Genomic DNA, 19,285 nt, shown 5'->3' with positions numbered 1-19,285 from the left:
AGATCAGCAACTCTTCTTAGATTCATCAAAGAATTAAGGTCACAGGGCAAAACTACTGCCCCAAATCTGGAAAGGCAAAGCAGATAAAGGGAATCACAGCTTACCAGGAGCAGTAAGAAGCCTGCAGCTAGAACCAATATCACAGCTGGAGCCAATATCAGTAAGAAGACTTTAGCCTGTAACTGACTAATTGTTGTAGGCTCCAGGTAGACTAGCTAGCTTGTCAGTTTAAAACTCTGAAGAGGCCCAGTATTAGGGGCACCCTACATTCTTGTGAGTTTACCACCAGGAAGCCCATTGCTCTCTCTAAAGACTAGAGAAAAAGTCCTTTGTAGTTCAGGCAGGAGGAAGGCTAAAGTAACCATTTTGAAATACATTGAGAGCTCTCTATTTTCCTTAATAAGGCCTGCCTTCAAGAGAACCTGTTTTATCCAGAGCTTAACCTACTAGGGTTTTACTAAAGATTAACCAGCCTTGGAGAAGAAAAATACCTAACTTTGGCTCACTCAAAGACTGTTACCGGACCTTGAAATAACTAAGTTAAGTGAAATAAGCCAGACAGAAAAAGTTGAAAATCACATGATATCACTTATATGTGGGATATAAACCTAAAAGCAACAAATGAACAGGAAAACAGAGACTCAGGGACATGGACAATGGACTAGTGATTACTAGAGAGTAGGGGGTGGGAGTGGAAGGGAGAAGTAGATAGGGTAAAGGGAGTCAAATATAGGGGATGGGGGAAGGTGAAGTGGGTAAAGAGAATCAAATATATGGTAGCTGAAGGAAACTGGACTTTGGGTGGTAATCACACAATAGAATATACAGATGTCAAATTATAATATACACCTGAATATTATATAATTGTATTAATTAATGTTACTCCAATAAACTTTATAAGAAAATTTAAAAACATTGAAAAAAGAAAGAATTTGCAAGTCAGGCAGGGTGGAGAATACTGTAACCTACCAGGAGAGAGAGAAATGAAATACTGAAACATTCAAAATAGTAAAAGTGTGAAACCACCAGCCATGAATAAAAATCCGGCAAAATTATTATATATAAAGGAGAGATACTTTTCCGGACAAATAGAGGCTGAGGGAATTTACCACTGCACAACCTGCATTATTAGAAATGTTGAAAGGAATAAAAAAAAGTTTAAAAAATTTGAGTATGATTACAAACAGACAACGGCAGGAAATTTTACCTCTATTTCGGAATATTATATTAAACACTTAATTACAACATAAATGTAAATGATGGAAAAGCATTTAATAAAAGTATAATTTCTGCAATTTGGAACTGAATGCACAGCATAAAAAGGAATAATTTATTACAATAAAAAATATAATAAGGGAGAGGGAAAGGCCTGAACTTGCATAGGTGGATGAAGATAAGATGCAATCAACAGAAAAAAGGAGTACTGTATGTGTGGAATACTTTTTTACATAAATCTGATGGTAACCACAAAAGAAAAATCTAGAGTTGAGACATGTAACATAAAAAAAGAGGTAACAGAGGTAAAAAAGTCATAGAAAACTAGGAAACTAAAATAGCAGTCAGAAACACAAGGGAAAAGAAACAATGAAGGTACAGAGCACAAAAAAATGGCTGTACATCAATAATTACCCTAAATGTAAATGGACAGACTTCATCAATCAAAAGGCTCAATGTAGCAGTACGGATAAGGAAAAAAAAAAAAAAAGCGAGACACCCAACTACATGTTGCCTTCAGGAGACTCATCCTGCTATAAAGACAATCACGGGCTCAAAGTAAAGGGGTGGAAGATGATACTTCAAGCAAATGGCATCCAAATTAAGGCAGATGTAGCCAAATTTTAGCAGATAAAAAGATTTCAAGGTAAAAAAGGTAATAAGAGTGAAAGATGGACATTTTATAATGATAAAGGGAACAACTCATCAAAAAGATATAACATTTATTAATATATAAGCATCCAATCTGGGAACACCAAAATATGTAAAGCAGCTACTAACAGAACAAAAGGGATAAACTGGCAAAAATATAATTATAGTAAGGAACCCAAATATCTAACTGACAGTAAAAGACAGAGCATCCAGAAAGTCAATAATGTGTCATTTATCAACATAAAATATAATTTCTGCAATTTGGAACTGAATGCACAGCATAAAAAGGAATATGTTCTGTCATATGTGATAAATGACACATTAGACCAAATGGGTATGATCAGTATTTATAGAGCTTTCCATGCTCAAATGACAGAACATATATTTCTTTCCCATGTGTACAAAGAACACTCTCAAGGACGGACCATAAATTGGGGCACAAAACTTGTCTCAATAAATTTAAGAACAATGAATTTATACCAAGCATATTTTCTAACCACAACAATAAGAAACTGTAAATTAACTAAAGGAAGAAAGCTGGAAAAACCACAAATATGTGAGAATTAAACACCATGCTACTGAACAAACTATTGGGTAAAAGAAATAAAAGAACTCAAAAAACACAGGAGACAAATGAAAATGACCATACAATATACCAAATAGTTGGGATGCAGCTAGATTGGTAATATGAGGGAATTTTATAAAATTACAGGCCTACTTCATGAAACAAGAAAAATCATGAATAAATAATCTAACATTACACCTTAAAGAACTAGAACAACAACATGTGAAGACCAAAGTAAGTAGAAGAGAGGAAAAAATAAAAATCCATGAGGAATGTAAAAAAAAAAATGGCATAGATGATAGAGGCTCTGTTCATCCTCCTGAGACAAAATCAAAGTTGTGACAGAAACAAGGAGCAAACAGCAAGGAAAGTCGCCTGGGGTCTAGATGAACAAACTCTACGACTAGGGAGAGAAATAAGAAATCATCCTGCAACAGAAGATAGGATGGGGCAAGGATGTGAGGCTGCCCAGTCCCAAGGGGCTGAGTGGGACAGAGGCAGCAGCAGCTGGCAGCTGCAGACACCTCTGAAAGGGACCCTGTCTGTAAGTGGACTTTTGTGGTGACGAATCTACTTGCTCTGAGCACCAGCACTGGGTCAGCTGCTCTGGGGCACTGAGTTGTTGGAGTGGGGGCTGGAGGCGAGGCTTGCTCTGTACAGAAGTGCTGGCGGTATCCATAGTTCCTCTGTTGAGCCTTTCCCTCTTCCAGTGTGTGGACTCCATGCCGCCATGGCTGAGACATCATCAAATTGGACAACAGAGGTCACTTAGCCCAGAGGACTTCCTGAAACTCCACCTCCCCCAACTCGTGGCCCCACCCAAGCCACATCCAACTGTATATTTGGCGAGTCTGGTGCCCCTTGATGAGCGGAGCCTAGACTCACACTGGTGGCAGATGACTACAGTTTTTGGCGTGGCCTCTTGAAGCAACTATAAGCACAGCATCTGTGGATTGCATGCTGAATCTTAACAGGTGGCCCTAGAGGGGTACAGGCTCAGGCTAAATGTGGCCTACAGCTGAACTCCTCTAAGGACTGTGCCACTGCATACCTACTACACAAAGCTGCACTAAAAAGACCAAGAGATTTAAGAGTTTTGCTTAGTAGATAAAAACAGACACGGAAAGGCAGCCAAAATGGGAAGAGAAAGAAGCAGAAACCATATGAAAGAACAGAACAGAGATCTAGGAAAAATGGAGTCAAGCAATCTCACAGATGCAGAGTTCAAAACACTGGTTACAAAGATGCTCAATGAACTTAGGGGAAGTGTAGATGAATTCAGTGAGGACTTTAACAAAGAGACAAAAACCATAAAAATGGAAATGGAAATTATAAAAGGGAACCAGTCAGAAATGAAGAATACATTATCTGAGATGAAAAGTATATTAAATGGAATAAACAGAGCGATTAAAAAAGAGGATCAAACGACCTATATAGAGGATGGAGAAGCCAAGGACACTCAATCAGAATGGCAAGAAAAAAGAAGCCAAGGCTGCAATAATAATTTAAGGAGCCTATGGGACACAATTAAATGTAAAAATATTGATGTCATAGGGGTACTTGAAGGAAAACAAGAAGTTGAAGAGCTTTTTTGAAGAAATAACAATGAAAAACTTCCTTAACCTGGTAAAGGAAATAGACATACAAGCTTAGAGAGTCCCAAAAAACAGGAACCCAAAGAGGCCTACACCAAGACACATTATAACTAAAATACAAAAAGAATCTTAAAAGCAGCAAGAGCAGAACCCATAAGACTGGCACCTGATTTTTCAAAAGAAACTATGCAGGACAGAAGGGCTTGGCATAGAATATTCAACGTGATGAAAACCCATGATCTACAACAAAGAATACTTTATCCAGCAAAGCTATCATTTAGGGTCGAAGGACAGATAAAGAGCTTTCCAGACAAAAATAAGCTAAAGGAATTCATCACCACCAAACCAGTATTACAGGACGTGTTGGAGGGACTTCTTTAAGAAGAAAAAACATATATGAAAAACAGGAATAAAGAATGATAACAACTATATTCCTATCAACAAGTACCTCAAATGGAAAAGAATTAAGTGTTCCAACCAAAAGATAGAATGGCTGAATGAATAAGTAAACAAGACCCCTACATGTGCTGCCTACAAGAGACTCACTTCAGATTAAAAGACTAAAAGGAAGGGGATGGAAAAAGATTTTGCCTTGATGGACCTAGAAGGTAGTGCGCTGAATGAAATGGGTCGGATAGAGAAAGACAAATATTGCATGATTTCACGTACATGTGGAATCTGAAGAACACTGAAGAACAAAATAACAACAACAAAAGCGGAAAGAAACTCAGATACAGAGACTATTTTGAGGCTACTAGATGGGAGGGGGTTAGGGTAGATGGCAAAAAAAGTCAAAGGGATTTAGAGGTACAAATGGTTCGCAGAGTAGACATGGAGATGTAGAGTGTAGCTTGGGGAAGATGGTTGATAATGTAGTAATAATATGTAAGAGGAGAAAGGGGTACTAGATTTAGTGGAGTGATCACTTTGTGAGTTATGTGGCTCTCTGATCACTATGCTATACAACTGAAACTGGTATATTATTGTATGCCAACCGTAATTGAAAAAAAAAAACCTCATTGAATTGTACAATGTAAATACAAGCAACTATTTGTCTATTATGTTTCAATAAAGCCAAAAAAAAAAAAATCAGAGAGGAAATAAATGAAACTGAACAAAAAGATAATAGAAAAATTAATGACAGAGAGCCAATTTTTGAAAAGATAAACAAAACTGACAAACCTCTGGCTAGATTCACAAAGGAAAAAAAAAGACTCAAATAAAATCAGAAATGAAAGAGAGGTTACAAAAGACACCATAGATACAAAGGATTATATAAGAATACAATGAAAGGCTATAGCCACCAAATTTGATAACTTGGAAGAAATGGACAAATTCTTAGGAATATTTACCCTTCCTGTACTGAATCATGAAGATAAGAAAAGCCTAAACAGATTGGTAAGTAGTAAGGAAATTGAAGCAGTAATCAAAAACCTTCTCAAAACAAAACTCTCACTGGTAAATTCTACCAAACCTTGAAAGAAGTTTTAACAATCCTTCTCGAACTCTTGCAATAAAATTGAAGAAGAAGCAATACTTCTTCTTCTTATGAGGCCAACATTAACCTGACACCAAAGCCAGAGAAGGACAACACACACAAAAAGGACTATTAGAGCCCATTATCTCTGATGAACACAGATGCAAAAATCCTAAACAAAATACTAGCACATCAAATACAACAATACATTAAAAGGATAATACATCACAATCAAGTTGGGTTCATCCAGGGATGCAAACTAATCAAAGTGGTACGTCACATTAACAATAAAAGAAAAATCATATGATTATATCAATAGATGCAGAAAAAGCATTTGACAAGTTCAACACTTATTTATAGTTAAAGCACTCATTAAAATGGGTATAGAAGGTAAGTACTTCAACATAATAAAGGCCATATATCAAAAACCCTCAGCTAATATCATACTCAGTGGTGAAAAACCGAAAGCTTTTCTTATGATATCAGGAACAAAACAAAGATGCCACTCTTACCATGGCTGTTCAACTTAGCACTGGAAGACCAAGACAGAGCAATCAGGCAAGAGAAAGAAAGAAAAAAAATATCGATATTGGGAATGAAGGAAAGCTGTCACTATTTCTAGATGACATGATTCTCCATATATAAAACTCTAAAGACTTCAACAAGAGTATTAGAAACGATAAGCAAACTTAATAAAGTTGCAAGATATAAAATCAATGTACAAAAATCTGTTATGTTCCTACACGCTAACAATATATCAGGGAAAGAATGGAGAAAATAATCCCATTTACAATTGCAACAAAAAGGATAAAATATCTAGGAATAAACTAAACACAGGAAGTGAAGGACTTGCACACTGAAAACATCAAGACATTATTGAAAGAAACTGAAGAAGAACCACACCCCAATAGAAAGATATTCTGAGTTCCTGGATTGAAAGAATTAACCTTGGTAAATGGCCATATTACCTGAAGCGATATACAGATTTAATGTAATCCCCATAAAAATCCCAATGGTATTTTCAGAGAAATAAAACAAACAATTCTCAAATTTGTATAAAACTACAAAAGACCCCAAATAGCCAAAGCAATCTCAAGAAAAAAAAGAACAAAGCCCTAGGCCTCACACTTCCTAACTTCAAATAATACTAGAAAGAGACACTAATCAAAACAGTATGATATTGGCAGAAAAACAGACACACAGACCAATGGCACAGAATTGAGAGCCCAGAAATTAACCCACATGTATAAAGGAAACTACCTTTCAACAAGAGAGCTAAAAACATATAATGGAGAAAGGAAAGCCTCTTCAATAAATACTACTGGTAAAAATGGAAAGCCACACATAAAAGAATGAAACTAGACTGCTATATGACACCATACACAAAAAATTAACTCAAAATGGATTGAAGACTTGAATGTAAGACCTAAAAAAATAAAATACATGGAAGAAAACATAGGTAGTAAACTTATGGACCTTGGTCTCAGAGGTTTTTTTGTGAACTTGACCCCAAAGGCAAGGGAAGTAAAAACAAAAATAAATGAATTGGAATATATCAAACTAAAAAGCTTCTGCACAGCAAAAGAAACTGTCAACCAGGTAAAGAGACGACCATCCAAATGAGAGAAAATATTTGCAAACACTACCTCTGATAAGGGGCTAATATCCAAAATATACTGACTTCTCAACAAGAAAACAAACAAGCCAATTAAAAAATAGGCAGAAGAACTGAAAACTTTTTCCCAAGGAGACATACAAATGGCCAACAGACATAGGAAAAGAAGCTGAACTTCACTAGCTATTAGGGAAATGCCAAATCAAAACCACTATAAGATACCACCTCACACCTGTCAGAATGGCTATCATCAACAAAACAGGAAATAACAAACACTGAAGAGGTTGTGTTGAAAATGGAACCTTCATATACTGCTGGTGAAATGTAAATTGGTATAGTCACTATAGAAAACTGTATGGAGGTTCCCTAGAACATTAAAAATAGAGCAAACACATGACCTAGCAATCCTTCTTCTAGATATCTACCCCCCAAATTAGAAACATTTATTTGTAAAGATATATGTACTCCTATGTTCACTGCAGCATTACTCATGGAAACACTTGTCCTTCAATGAATAATTGAATAAAGATGTGGTACATACATGAAATGGAATACTACTCAGCCATGAGAAACTAGATGAAATACTGCCATTTGTGACAACATGAATGGATCTTGAGAGTATTATGATAAGTGAAATAATTCAGACAGAAAAAGACAACCATATGATTTTACCCATATGTGGGATACAAATCAGAAAGTAACAAATGAACAACCAAAACAAAAAAACTCACAGACACAGACAACAATATGATCATTATCAGAGGGGAAGGGTAGTTGGGGGAGTCTGAAGAGAGTAAAGGGCATCAAATATATGATGACAGAAGAACACTAGACTTTGGTTGGTAATCACATTATGCAACATTTAGACGATGTATTATATAGGATTGTACAGGTAAAACTAATATAATCTTATTAACCTGTCACCCAACAAATTTTTAAAAAGTGTCTGGACACATGAAAAATGAGTGAAAATTAGCAAAGGAAATGCAATGGCAGATCAAGCATGCAAATGTTAAAGCCACAATTAACATCTTGGCTTCTTGAAAACAGAACTTCGACTAATCATTATAAGTAAAGCAGCAATGAGCTTCAATGGAAAAGAAATATTGGCTGGAAGGTAGCTGTAAATACCATAAAGAATTGTATCTCAGCGGAAACTAATTTTACCAGATGCCATTCAAGAAACAGTTTTGGAGAGTTCTGGTCAAGATGGTGGGGTAGGTAAATGCTGTGGTTGCCTCTTCCCCTGACCGCATTAAAATTACAACTGAATTGTAGAAAAATCAACCTAGAGAGCCATCTGAAGACTAGCTGAACATCACTCTTATAACTAAGAACATATAAAGGTCACAATGAGACAGGTAGGAAGAGTGGAAGTGCAAAAAGTTGGCCCTGCACCCAGGTGTGGTAGGAGGATATCTCAGCCATGGAGGTCCTGGAAGAGCAAGGGGCCCAGCCTCACACTAAGGCTCCCTAGACCAGGGTTCCAGCGCCGGGAAGAGGAGTCCCCACAAAATCTGGCTGTAAAATCCAGTGGAGATTCTGACTGTCTGGTGAGACAGAAGGCTGCTGGAAACCCAAACGTCTCCTTAAAATGCTCACACACAGACTCACTTGCAGGCACTAATCCTGGGGTCCCTCAAAGGGCCGGCAACTCAGGAGGCACCAGAAACATACAAAGAAGGACTCAGTTGTGTGGCTTCGGGACGAGGACTAGATGGACAACCACCATTGTCCCTGTATTGAGCCCTCCTTCTGTGTGGCCTACAGGTGTGAGCCATCTTGCCTGTGTTGAGCCTGCCCCACAAATAGCTAGATCTGAATTTGCATTGGCCTGGTGAATTCTGCTCACTCTACCACAGTAATTCTCTGGGACCCTGCCCCAACCAACTCTCAAATTTTTGGAGCCATATTCTTGGCTGGGCAACCAGTCCCACCCTGCCCTCTCAGCAGGAGGCTCTTTTAGCAGCAATCCATAGGCCTCAGCTCTTGTACCTCTATAGGTACTTCAGGTGGTGGGAAACAAGCCTTGGCCCAGGCTGCAGTGTTTCTTGAACAAATTTTGGGAGTCTGCAAGCCTGAGGCAGGTGGGCAGCAGCTGGACTCAGTGTGATCTGAGAAATCTGGGTGTGCGCTAACCTGGGGAGAGCCGCACGTACTCCACCCTGGTAACTTCTTGGGACTCGCCTCACCCAACTCATGTACTACCTGGAACTTCTTCAACTACCGAACCTTGTGGGTAGCTGGTAGGCATCCTCAGACCTTGGAGTGCCTTGGACACTTTGCTGAGCTGTCCCAGGCCCCAAGTGCTGGTGACAGCCGGCCTCAGTTTGCCATGTGGCCTCTCCTGCATACCTCCATGTCCAGCACAGGCAGTGACCAACCTTGGATAGCTTTGTAGCTCCTACTAGGTAGCCTCGGGCAGTCACAGGTAGCGACTGACCTTGGCCTGCATGGAAGCCCCTCAAAAGGGGTCCCCAAAACAACAAATGCAGATGCTGGCATCAGACCACAAAACACACCACCTAATTAGCCCCACAAGCGGTACACACAAAAGGTGGTCTCAAGAGGCACATGAGTTCACTGGGGTGAATCCCACTCCATGGGGTCATACCATACACAGCAGCTCATACTCTGTGGGTATGGCCAGTCCTCACAGCCAGTTAGCCTGAGAGTCAATCCCATCCAATGATGTGCCAACACCAATCAAAGCTTAATTACAACAGGAGAACATAGACAACCCACAAAATGGACACTCCTGGAGCACCTGGCACAAGTGACAAAGGAGACTGCACCACTGAGCCATAAGGCAACCCGGCCAACACTGGGAGATGTAGCAGATCTACCCAATGCATAGAAACAAATACAGAGAGGCAGCCAAAATGAGAAAACAAACATGTCCCAAATGAAAGAACAGGAGAAAACTCCAGAAAAGGATATAATGTAATAAAGGCTAGCAACCTACCAGACATAGATTCAAAACACTGGTTATAAGGATGTTCCAAGAATTGAGGGAAGAATAGATGATCTGAGTGAAAACTTTAATATATTAGTAAGCACTAAAAAGAACACAGAAACCATAAAAAGAACCAGTCAGAAATGAAAAACACAATAACTAAAATGAAGAGCACATCAGAAGGAATCAACAGACTAGATGACGTAGAGGACTGAATCAGTTATTCTGTAGACAAGGTAGCAGAAAACACCCAATTAGAACAGCAGAAAATAATGAATCAAAAAAGGGGAGGAAAGATTAAGGGATCTCTGGGACAACACCAAGAGTAACATTTGCAACACAGGAGTACCAGAAAGAAAAGAGAGAGAACATGGTATTGAGATCCTAATTAAAGAAATAATGACAAAACAACTTCCCTACCCTGGTGAAGGAGATACATTATCACTAAGCCAGTATTACAAGAAATGTTGAAGGGAGATCTTTAAGAAGAAAAACAAACAAACAAACAAACAAACAAACACCATAAATATGAATAAAATGGCAGTAACTATGTACTTACCAATAATCACTTTAAATGTAAATGAATTAAATGCTCCAATCAAAAGACAAAGGGTAGCCAATTAGATAAGAAAATAAGACCCATACATATTCCATCTACAGGAGGCTCACTTCAGATCAAAAGACACACACAGACTGAAAGGGATGGAAAAAATATTTCATGCACATGGAAATGAAAAGAAAGCTGGGATAGCAATATGTGTATCAGACAAAATAGATTTTAAAACAAAGGATATAATAAAAGCCCAAGAAGGACATTACATCATGATAAAGGGATCCATCCAAAAAGAGGATATAACCTTAGTAAACATTTATGTACCCAATATATAAGCACCTAAATATGTAAAGCAAATACCGACTGACATAAATGGAGAGATCAGAAGTAATACAGTCATAGTAGGGGACTTTAACACCCCTTTTATACCAATTGACAGATCTTGCAGAGAAAAAATCAACAAAGTAACAGCAGCCTTAAATGACACACTAGACTAGATTAATTTAATTGCTATTTTTAGAGTGTTTCACCCCCAAGAAGCAGAGTTTACATTACTCTCAAGTCCACATGAACATTTTCAAGACAAACTACAAGTTAGTCCTCAAAAAAAAGCCTCAATAAATTTAAGAAAGATTGAAATCATATCAAGCGTCTTCTCTGACCAAAAAGGTATAAAACTAGAAGCCAATTATAAGAAAAAAATTGAAAAACACACAAACACATGGTAGCTAAATAACATGCTACTAAACAATAAATTCATTAACAATGAGCTCAAGGAAGAAATCAAAATATACCTTGATACAAATGAAAATGAAAACACAACAACCAAAAATCTATAGGACACAAAAAAAGCAGTCCTAAGAGAAAAATTCATAGCAATACAGGCCTACCTCAAGAAATAAGAAATATCTCAAATAAACAATCTAACTTTATACTTAAAGAAACTAAAAAAAGAACAGCAAACAAAGCACAAAGTGAGAAGGAAGGAAATAATAAAAATCAGAGCAGAAATAAACAAAATAGGGTCTAAAAAATACAAAAGATCAATGAAACCAAGATCTAGTTCTTTGAAAATATAAACAAAATTAATAAACCTTTAACCAGACTCTACAAGGAGAGAAGGCCCAAATAAATAAAATCAGATGATAGAGAAGTGAGAAATGACACCACAGATATACAAGGATTATTAGAAATTACTGTGAACAATTATATGCCAACAAATTGAACAAACTGGAAGAAATGGACAAATTTCAAGAAACATACAATCTCCCAAGCCTGAGTCAAGAAGAAACAGAACATCTGAACAGACAATTACTACTAATGAAATTGAATCAGTAATTGGATGCCTTCACAGGTGAATTTTACCAAATATTCAGAAAAAAATTAACACCTACTCTTCACAAATTATTCCAAAAAATTCAAGAGGAATGAAGACTCCCAAGCTCATTTTATGAGGTCACCATTACCTTGATTCCCAAACCAGACAAAGACATAAAAAAAAAAAAAAGAAAGAAAATTATAGGCCAATATCCCTAATGAACATAGATGCAAAAATCCTCAACAAAATATTAGCAAATCAAATTCAACAATACATTAAAAAGATCATATACCATGGTCAAGTTGGATTTATCAACTTATCCTGGGATGTAAGGTTGGTTCAATATTCACAAATCAATTAATGTGATACAGCACACTCACAAGTTGAAAGATAAAAATTATATGATCATATCAATAGATGCGGCAAAAGCATTTGACAAAATCCAGCATCCATTTATGATAAAAAAAATCTCAGCTAAGTGTGAATAGAAGGTATATATACCTCAACGGAGTAAATATGATATATGACAAATACACATTAACATGCTTAGTGGGGAAAGCTAAAAGTATTTTTCTTAAGATCAGGAATAAAACATGGATGTCCACTCTTGCCACTTTTTATTCAACATAGTATTGGAAGTCCTAGCCATAGCAATCAGACGAGAAAAAGAAATGAAAGGCATCCAAATTGGAAAGGAAGAAGTGAAACTGTCATTATTTGCAGATGATATAACACTATATAGAGAGAACCCTAAAGATTCTACCAAAAAACTATTAGAACTGATAAATGAATTCAGTAAATTAGCAGAATACAAAATTAATATTCAGAAATCAGTGGCATTTTTACACAATAAGGAATTATCAGAAAGAGAAAGTAAAAAATAAAGAATCTCATTTACAATTACATTTAAAGAAATAAAATACCTGGAAATAAATTTAACCAAGGATGTAAAAGACCTATGTTCAGAAAATTACAAGTTATTGAAGAAAGAAACTGAAGAATATACAAATAAATGGAAACATATACTATGCTCATGGATAGGAACAATTAACATGGTAAAATGTCCATACTACCCAAAGCAATCTATAGGTTCAATGCAATCCCTATCAAAATACCAATGGTATTTTTCACTGAAATAGGACAAATAATCCAAAAATTTATATGGAATCATAAGAGACCTGGAATAGCTCTTTCAATCTTAAGAATAAAGTTGGAGGTATCACACTGCCTGATATCAAACTATATTACATGACTACAGTACCAAAATAGCATGGTATTGGCATAAAAACAGACACATAGATCAATGTAGCAGAAGAGAAATCCCAGAAGGAAATCCACAAGCATATAGTTATTTAATATATGACAAAGAGGTAAGAATATACAATGGGGTAAAGACAGTCTATTCAATAAATGGTGTTGGGGAAACTGGACAGACACAGAAAAATGAAACTGGACCCCTTTCTTACACCATATATAAGAATAAACAAAGTTCAACTTTAAATTCAGTTGGTATTACATTGCCAACACCTGACAAATGGTCTATTAACAACACTATGGAAACAACTGGTCATGATTTCTCCATTCCCTATGATGCTAATGTCCATGTAGACTTAAGGACTGTAAATAGTGAGAATCCTGACAAAACCATCATAGCCAATGGACAATATGTACAAATTTAGGATGGATTTGTATGGTTAACTCCTGGATATGGATATTTAAGTTGTTCAGCTCCTTTATCTTGAGAACAATAAAACCATTCTCAACTAGAGTTTCTTAATAGCACTAGAATGTTAGGGGAAATACCTATCATCAGTGTAATTCTGTTATAACCTTAAAAGGTTCTGATTGGTTTGGGACAGACTGGGATAGAAGACCTGGAATTTATTGGGTAGCTCTTCATGGAATACAATGGCTGTGTGGTACGAATCTCTTTGGCTACCCTGAGGTTGAGTAGGGAGAAATACTCTTGCATATCCATGGGCTAAAGGATGTTTTTGTCCTCTATTACTAACCTCTTTTTTAGGAAGTACTGTGGACTAGGTCTGTTTTCCATTGGTATGATCGCTTAGCAGATATTTTTACACTTTCCTTAGAAATTAAAGATATTATTGGTCATACAGAAACTTTAAGTTCACTCAAGCAGCCCTCAATGACAGTCAACTGAGTTTAACTTTGATAAATACTGAAATGTCTTCAATGAGAAGAGCTTTCTTATAAAATTGGATAGTATTAGATATTATCACTGCATCTCAAGATGTTTTGTTTATATACCTGATGAATCCAGAAATGTGACCTCTCTTCCGGGACGTGTGCAGAAACCAATAAAATCCCTGAGTAACCCCACTCCAGCTCTTGGGGTTCCTGGGACACAGATCAAAAATATTGTTCAGTCTCGAGGTCCAGGATGGCAGTGTAAATGGACACTGAGCTCACCTTCTCACCAGAATACACCAAATATACACCTATATTTAGAGCATATCCTCCTGAGAGCCAACTGTTAGACAACTGAATAGCCTTTGCACAAGAAGCAAGAAAGGGAGTGAATAAAGAAGGCTGGGGAATCACGAGAGCCCTCTAGGAGACGAGGGAACAACCCAGGACTAGAGAGACTGGTGAATGCCATTGTTTCGTTTCCTCTGAACTTGGATAGTGGGCAGGAGCTTGATCCAGGTTCTCTGGCTAACCTGTAGGGTGCTATAGCAGCCACCCTTACTGGAGCTAGACCCAGCAGAAACAGGAGATCCCCACAGCATGCATACAAAAGGCCCCTCCACCAGGAGACTGACCCAATATGGTGCTGCTTTGCCCTCCCACTGGGCTGTGCACACAAGGGGCTCCTCCACCCGAAGAGAGTGTGGAGCCAACAAATTGCTGAGGTTTCCCACCTGCAGGTCTGTCCTGTCCAGAGAAAGTGTGGAGACAGTGGTGTACTACTGGTGTTCACATGGGGGCCTTCCCTCCAAGAAAGAATGTGGAGCTAATAAAATGCTGTGGTACCTGTACGCAAGGCTGCCTGGTCTGGAGAAAGTGCAGAGAGTGGGGCATTGCTGAATGTGCATGTGCAAGCCGAACTAGCTAAGTGCTGAGGTGTGTGTACATGGGCTTGCCCCATCTGCAGAGAGGGCAGAGTTGGTGGAATGTTGAGATGCAAGCATGCAAAGCAATCCTGCTCAGACCCAGCTCTTGTGATTCCCCAGCCTTCTCTACTCAGTCCCTTTCTTGCTTCTTGTGCAAAGACTATTCAGTTGGCTCACAGTTATCTCTCAGGAGATTTTCTTCTAAATATAGGTGTATATTTGGTATATTCTTGTGAGAAGGTGAGCTCAGTGTCCACCTATATTCGCCATCTTGGACCTCGAGACTATATGATATTTTTGATCTAAGTTTCCCAGGAACCCCAAGAGCAATGATAATTCTTCCAAGCCATGACCCAGCTCTGATTACAGTTAAAACAACAGGGCATGCCAAGAGTACATGAAGCAGCCCGTTTACACTAGGCAACTCCACCCAGATTAGAAGGAAAAGGAAGCATGCACACATGCGCACACCAGGTTAGGCCACAAAATGAGCCTCAATAAATTCAAGAAGATTGAAATTATATTGAGTGTATTTTCTGATCACAATAACAAGAAATTAGAAATCAAATACAAAGAAAAAAATTGGAAAAAACACAAATATGTGCAGATCAAACAACATGCTTCTAAACAACCAATAGATCAAAGAGGAAATCCACAAAGATATCAAAAACTACCTTGAGACAAATAAAAATGAAAACACTTTACGAAATTTATGAGATGCAGCAAAAGCAGTTACAAGAAGAAAGTTTATAGCTATACAGGCTTATGTCAAGAAACAGGAAAAATCTTAAATAAACAATCTAAATTTACAACTAAGGAAACTAGAAAAAGAGGAACAAACAAAACCCAAAGTAAGTAGAAGGAAAGAAATAATAAAGATCAAAGAGAAAAATAAATAACATAAAAAATAGAAAAGCAACATAAAAGATTAATGAAACAAAGAGCTGGTTCTTCGAAAGGATAAATAAAATTGACACATCTCTAGCAAGACCTATCAAGCAGAAGAGAGAACACAAGTGAATAAAAACAGAAAAGAAAGAGAAGAGATTACAACCAACACCACAGACATATAAAGGATCATTAAAGAATACTTAGAACAGGTATATGCCACCAAATTTGACAATCTAGAATAAATGAATAAATTTTTAGAAACATACGACCTTCCAGGACTAAAGCAGGAAGAAACAGAGAACTGAAAAGACTAATTACTGGCAATGAAATTGAAGCAGTAATAGAAAAAACTCCCAACAAACAGAAGTCCAGGACCAGATGCTTCACAGGTGAATTTTTTTTTTTTAATGCCAGTTAATTTTTTTCCATACTATATATACATAATTTTTTAAAACATTTTATTTTTTATTTTCTCCCTCCTCCCTCCCTTCTGGTAACCACCATAGGTAAATTCTATCAAATATTTAAAGAATTATTACCTATCCTTCTGAAAGGTTTCCAAAAATTTGAAGAAGGAATGCTTACAAACTTATTGTATGAGGCCAACATTACACTGATACTCAAACCAGACAAAGACTACGAAAAAAGAGAACTTCTGGCCAATATCCCTGATGAACATAGATGTAAAAATTCTTGACAAAATACTAGGAAACCTAATTTAACAGTACATTAAAAAGATTATATACCATGATCAAGTGGGATTTACACCAACGGTGCAAAGGTGGTTCAACATCTGCAAAACAATGTGATTCATCACATCAACAAAACCAAGGATAAGAATCATATGATTATCTCAATAGATGCAGAAGTAGTATTTAACAAGACTCAACACTTTTTAATGATAAAAACTCTCAAAAAAGTGGGCATAGAAGGAACTTACCTCAATTCGACAAAGGCTATATATGACAAGCCCATAGCTAACATCACACACACACACACACACAGGAATATGATGCAATAAAAAATAATGAAATCTTGCTATTTTCATCAAGATGGATGAATCTATAGGGTATTATTCTATATGAAATAAATCAGGCAAAAAAGAATACCATATGATTTCATTATGTGGCATCTAAAAAAAATAAAATGAACAAACAAAACAAAAAGAGACTCAGAAAGAGACCAATGGGATGGTTACAAGAGGGGCGGGAGTGGGGGGAAAAAGCGAAAGGGAATATAGTTGATAATACTGAGATAAGTCTGTACAGTGACAGATGATTGCTAGGATTAGTGAGGTAATCATATTGTCAGATATAAAAATGTCGACTCACTATACTGTACACCTGAAACTAATATAACCAATATAGTATTGTATACCAACTATACATAAACTTTTAAAAAATATTTTTCAAATTGAGATGATTATTTTCTTGGAAATATTTATTATCATTTATAAGATTTATGTATGCTGTACTAACACTAAAAACCAAGGCTTGTGTCAGTTCGTGCTGTAATACTGAGTGCAATTATCCTTTAATTGAATATGACATATAAAAATAATCGGTCCTTTCCTAATGCTTTACCCTAAAGTTGGCACAAATATTGGCTAGTTATAAGACCCATAGATGACAAGTGTGTCTCTAATTGATATGCTCCCTTTGAGGAATATGACTGACCCATAGATGGCAAGTGTGTCTCTAATCGATATGCCCCCTTTGAGGAATATGACTGACCGTTGTTGTCACCCTGACAATGAGGGACTTTAAAAGGGAAATAAGGAAGGAGAGAGTGAAGATAGGAAATATATAAAATGGAGTCATTTTAACTAAGCTGCTAAAATTATTAACATTTTGAAGATTAAGGCATGAGGAAAGACTATTCTTGTAACTAGCCTGGGAACTTAACTTTTTTGAACTTTCCAGTGTTGTGTCAATGTGTCAATATACATCTAGACCTCCAGAAAACCCTCCAATTACCCACTGAATGACTGACAAGTACATCTACCTGACATCCATTATCTGGACCAATGGATGTGACCAGACCTCCTGGTGCTCATCTTCAGGACCACTTGGCATCCGTCGTCCTCCCTGCCTGTCAGCTGACTGACAATTATCCTGGACAAATCCTAGGGCTAAGAATGTAAGGCTGAAAATTCTCAAGAATGTACTTTTTAAGAACTTTTAACTCTTCTTTCTTCTTTAGAACACTTATAGGTTTTTGCCAAGCCGTGTTTCCAGTTTACAAAGTCTAAGATCTTGACTAAATCTCTATCATTTATTTCTAACAAAACTTCCAGACTCTTTGAGTTCCTTTGACAATAGCCAATACAACTGAAGAAGGCATATTACTAACATCACAAAATTAACACCCAATAAAATACAGGTGAAAATGTAAAAAAGATATTTTTTAAATCCTTTAAAAGAAAATAATGGTGAATGTTTTAATAATCTTGAGATGAGGAAAAACGTTTCAAAAAATGATACCCACCCACGCCTGCACAAAAATAAATTGCAGAAGCTATTAGGGAAAAACACGTTTATATCCTTGGATCAGGGGAGGCCAGCCTATCAAAGAAGGCTAAGGGCGCTGCTGGGGGGCTCCGCGTCCAGCAGGGGCAGCTTCGGACCCGGCACGCTCGGCCCCGCCCACCCTTCCCTTCGCCCACAGCTTGGTCCCTGGAGGGCCGCACTCACCAGCCTTCACATACAAAGGGCGCCCCGGACAGATCCGCCCCCTGACACCGCCTCCACCGCCGCCGCCGCCGCCGCCGCCAGTCCAGACTGAGTCGGGCGAGGGTGAGTGCCCCAATGCCAGAGCCAATGACGCCCAGTGACTGTGCCCGTGAGGCTGTACCAGGCCTCGGCCTCAAGTGGGTTTCAAAGAAAACCCTGCAATGGCGACTGCGCCGTGCTGGCTTTGGCTCGCCAATGCGCATGCGCCAGTGGCGCCCTGGGCCGACCGCTTCCCACCTGCACCGGAACTCCCAGCTCGCTCCTTGTCTACTTTTCACCAGGACTCGCTAACCCGGCGAAACCTGGGTCTCTGTCCCCGGCCCTCACAGAATTTTGTTCAGCGAGGATCCAGAAGATGGTGGTGAGGACTCGCCCATAGTCCTTGCCAGTCAGAAACTTTGGACTGCCCAGCTCTCCCGCAGTGTCGCTGCTTCGTCTCCAAGGCGACAAGCACAAGCCGTTGTTCTCCTCAGTCTTGGAATACCGCCCCCAATGCCCCCACCCCTTGTTATATTGACGAAACTCAAAATATAATAATAGTTGAATGCAATTTTTTTTTTGTAATACAAGTCTACTGATGAGAACAATGAAATTCTTTTAATGGGGATACCATTTTGCTTATTTGGGATTCAAAGGTAGT

At 37.9% G+C, this 19,285-nt stretch overlaps 1 protein-coding gene across 3 annotated transcripts in view; it reads right to left on the bottom strand.

Moving 5' to 3' along the window:
- The window catches only part of ZNF713 (zinc finger protein 713), a 61,804-nt gene extending 42,874 nt beyond the window's left edge, over window positions 1–18,930 (bottom strand). For 2 of the 3 annotated variants that reach the window (XM_015594578.2, XM_025051540.1), the window contains exon 1: window positions 18,607–18,930. The gene's annotated coding sequence lies outside the window, so the exon portion shown is untranslated. Of the gene's footprint in view, window positions 1–17,917; window positions 17,974–18,606 lie in introns of those variants that run through there. The other variant, XM_015594579.2, reaches the window with a different exon arrangement.
- Window positions 18,931–19,285: the final 355 nt, after the last annotated feature.

This window comes from Pteropus alecto, unplaced genomic scaffold (assembly GCF_000325575.1).
Source record: "Pteropus alecto unplaced genomic scaffold, ASM32557v1 scaffold68, whole genome shotgun sequence".
Classification (NCBI taxonomy): Eukaryota; Metazoa; Chordata; class Mammalia; order Chiroptera; family Pteropodidae; genus Pteropus; species Pteropus alecto.
The sequence above is the reverse complement of the archived record's forward strand: the minus strand, read 5'-3'. Positions and strand labels throughout refer to the sequence as shown.